Source organism: Nannospalax galili, unplaced genomic scaffold (genome assembly GCF_000622305.1).
Source record: "Nannospalax galili isolate Female #2095 unplaced genomic scaffold, S.galili_v1.0 scaffold503, whole genome shotgun sequence".
Classification (NCBI taxonomy): Eukaryota; Metazoa; Chordata; class Mammalia; order Rodentia; family Spalacidae; genus Nannospalax; species Nannospalax galili.
Genome location: NW_008349770.1, coordinates 176,152 through 180,350, shown reverse-complemented (window position 1 = coordinate 180,350; position 4,199 = coordinate 176,152). Strand labels below are relative to the sequence as shown.

At 45.7% G+C, this 4,199-nt stretch overlaps 1 pseudogene; it reads right to left on the bottom strand.

Annotated features, from left to right (window-relative positions):
* Nucleotides 1-431: 431 nt before the first annotated feature.
* LOC103745177 lies at nt 432-1,824 on the bottom strand (annotated as a pseudogene).
* Nucleotides 1,825-4,199: the final 2,375 nt, after the last annotated feature.

Below are 4,199 nucleotides of genomic sequence, written 5' to 3'. Positions count from 1 at the left end.
GAACCTGCTCCCCTTCCTAGACTGGGATCACAGAAGCCCACCACCCCAGGGCCTCCTCCATCAAACTGCCCGACGTGGAGCTCAGCCATTCCAGGAGGAAAAGCCAGGGTGTGCGTGGGCTCTGTCACCACCTTGTGTTCACGTGCACGGAAGCCGTTAGGCACTCCACTGGTGGTAGACACTCAACCTCTTTCCCGGAAGAATGGGTGTCACATCCTCAGGGGCCAACGTGCCATTTCCTGGTATGTCTACGATGCCTCCTGCCTGGTACTGTGCAAATCATCTGAAGGTGGAGGAGGGGTGCAAAGCTGGGCAAGAGGGGTTGCCGTCCTCAACAGGGCATTCCCCTGCCACCCAGTAGCGATGCAGCCAGGTGCTGGCCTGTACTAGACATTTGACAGAGCTCATGTCCTTTTTTGTTTGTTTGTTTGTTTTACAAAATGGTTTTATTTTCAGCTACATAAATATTTTTCTCAGGAAAGTTACCAAAACAACTTGTTCACAGGATTTCTGGGGGGGGGGTGGGCTGGAGCTCCTTTTGTAGACCAGACTACCCCCTGGAATGTTGGGATTAAAGGTGTGCAACACCACACCCAGCTCTGTTTACAGGGACTTATAGTTTGGGGTAAACGTAATTAACAAAAAAAGTTTATCTCTATTATACAGATGTGATGTAAATATGATTGATGGCCTACAGTTTTCAGAAAGTAGGTAAGCAGACTTCACAGCTGAAGGAATCTCCTGTTTAAGCCTATGCGATAGAATAAAAAGCTACAGCTAACAGGTGTTCTGATCATACTGCTTCGAAGTCTAGTTTCCACCACAAAGAGCCACCAGGATTTTTTCATAGTCTCCCTTAGTTTCATCCAGAATGGCTTGGCAAAGAGAGATACCATACTTCTTCTGGTAAAATACTTTGATTTCATTCATGTCAATTTCAGAACGGGAGACCATAATCCTGATCAATGCCTTATGGCGAGTTCCAGCTCCCTTCATGGCCTGATGAAGTTTCTCGGCAAAGAAAGCTGGGGTGCTGGTGGCACACTTCACAATGGCTGTGAGGCAATTCTCAATGTCACCCTTCAGCTCCAGGTCCAGAACTTTGTTCATATCACGCTGACTGTACTTTTTATAATTCTGAAACACTCTGCGAAGATGGGCATAGCTTCTAGTGGTCAGGATTGTGCAGAACACGTTTACATCTGTCCCCTTTCTCCTTTCTCCTGCTTCATATAAAGCCCTGGCATCTGTATCAGCCAAACCATGATTCACAAGGAAATCCTCACAACGGTCACCCTTGGCAAGAGAAAGTAAAGCCTTCTGGAAGTCTCCAGATGTATCTGAAGTGATATCTTTGGCCAGATCTCTTTTCAGCTCCTCCCTGTAGACCCTGTTAATTTCTCTGATTTCTTTGTTTGTTCTTGATACAGATTTCAATCAGAGTATCTTCATCCGTCCCAAGTCCCTTCATGGCAGCACGCTAAAACAACCTCCTCCAGGTGACCTAAAAGGGCTTTCTTCAGAATTTCATCCAGGGGCTTTCCATGCTCCTGGAAGTACGCTGCCTTGATGTGCTGGCGCTGAGCATTGGTTCTCTTGGTTAAAATGTCAATGATGGTGGCTTCATCCACACCTTTGTTATGGCTTTGTGCAAGGCAGCAACATCTGAGGATGGATTGAAGCCGGGGTAGTAGTTCACTGCTGACCCAGGGCCAGCTTTGGATGATTTCACAGTATCAATGTATTCCTGTTCTTGACTGTCAATAAACCAGGCCTGCTTGAGGAATTCTGTTACCATTGCCATTTTTAAAGAAGTGTCCTTTTCCTTTCTTCCAAGGAGCTACAGAGAGGCTCTTCTGTGAAGATTTCAATCTGAGCTCATGTCTTTTAATCCTACCAAGTACTGTGATGTTGGTGTTGGCTAAGGCAGATCAAGGTTTGAAGCCAGATCTGATTGTTTCAAACCACAGACACTTTGTAACCTTTTCTAAGCAGCAGACTAAAGAAATAAAGGACTGCAAAGTGCCCAGCCACCTGTACATCTCTCATTCTGAGGCCCACCATTGCTGTCATCATTTACAGAGTGCAGGGCCAAACTGGGCATGATGTCACACACCTCTAACCCCAGCACTCAGGAGGCTTAGGCAGAAGGGTTGCTGTGAGTTTGAGGCCAGCCTGAGCTACACAGCGAATTTCAAGCCAGCATAGGCTACGCAGTGAGACCCTGTCTCCAAAAAGTGTGCAATCCTCACTTGCTAGCTTTCTGTACAGCCCGCTTTCCTTGGGAACATGTCAGGCCCAGTGGCTCACAGAACATGGGACGAGCCCCTCCCTCCACTATCTGGCCACCACAAGCACCCCGGGGTGCTCCAGGCTCTATTTCTCTGCCCCTCTTTTAAATGGCCTAATTCCAGTCAGGTGTGGTGACACACGCCTTTATTCCCAACACTCAGGAGGCAGAAACAGGTGGATCTTTATGAGATTGAGGCCAGCTTGGTCTACACAGTGAGTTCTAGGCCAGCTGGGGCTACAGGGAAACCCTGTCTCAAAAAAATTAATAAATGAAATGGAGGACCTGACCCCACAGAAGGGTAATGTGTTATGATTGGCCTGTCTTACCATGGTACAATGGGAAAATGATCTTCCTTAGAGTCTGTGGGGGTAAAAGGAAGAAGAGATGCTGAGGGCTTCAGGGGCCACTTTTAAAATTACATTTATCATTTATTGTGACTCTGTATGTGTGTGTGTACACATGTGCATGGAAACATGGAGGTCAGAGGGCAACTTGCAGAAGTTGAAATCATTTCTCCTCCTCTACCATGTATGACTAGGGATCAAACTTAGATGGTCAGGCTTGGCAGCAAGTGCCTTTCTCTGACGAGCCCAGGAGTCATTGATTTTGTTATTAGTTTTGTTTTCAGGGCTGGGGTGGATCTCACTAAGCTACTCCTGGGCCACATTCCCACCCTGAATATAGTTCTAATTGAACTAAAAAAAAAATCGTTACTGAGTGCAGTAGGCTAAGGCTGGGTTTGGCCTCCTTGGGGGGGGGGGTGATTTGTGATTGATTAGTAATGTCTGCATGGACATGGAAGTCATAGTATATGCTCCTCCTGTCATTCAAGGTCCTTTATGTGTATGAGGAAACTAGAGTTAACAAACTTGTTTTTTTTCAATGATGGAATGACACTGAATGGCTTAGAGGGGACATAGGTACATTGTACAAAGGGTTATAGGGGTTAGAGAACACTGAGAGTGACTTCTAACAGATCTGAGAATGGACCATGTTTTAAATAATGTCTGGAGGATATGACCAATTTTATTAGGTGGTGAGGTAGACAAAATAGTTAGGGTTGACAAGTTATAATGTCTCTAACTCTTCCAATGTTTCAGCTGGAAACTAAATGAAGCAACATGAGAAAATATCAACATCATGTGTCTAAGTGATAGGTTTATGGCGTTCACCTGTTTATCAGCATGTCTGGATACTTAAATCCCTCCCAAAAAGGAAGAAAAATAAATAAATAAATAAAGCTTTATAGTAGCTCAAAATTCAGGTTTTATTGTCAGATTGACACTGGGCTTCATGGTAAACAGAATTTTAAGAAGGCCCTGGGGTTCTTGTCTCCCAGAACACGTGCCCCGCAGAATTCTCTCACTTTGATTGTGCTGTTTGTGGAGGGAGATGATGATGATGATGATCTGGCCCCTGATCAGATCATGCTATGTGGCAAAGATAAAGGGCTGTGAAGGTGCCCTAAAGGCCCTTGGTCAGCCAATGCTGAGCTAATCAAAAGGGATGCTATCCTGGGTACTGGGATCTGGCCTCATCAGGCGAGCCCTTTAAAGGAGAGATTAGGAGCAACAAACTCTTGTTGACATTTAGAAAGCAAATAGCCATGAAGTACAGCTGTGAGGAGTGGGCAGGCAGCACTGGGGTTAGTTACTGAGGGCCTCCAGCCTCCCACCACAAGGTACTGAATTCTGCTCTGGTCTCAGAGAATGACTGAGCTCGGATGAGATGCCAGCCTGGTTAACACACTGGTGTCAGCATCAGAGACCAGTGAATTAGCAGATGCCTTCAGATCACATGCACAGACCCTTGACTCCCGGAAACTTAGGTAACGAATTAAGACAATAAACCTGTGGTTTATTATGAAGCAACAGGAAATAAATACAGGTTTCAACTAATGAACCTG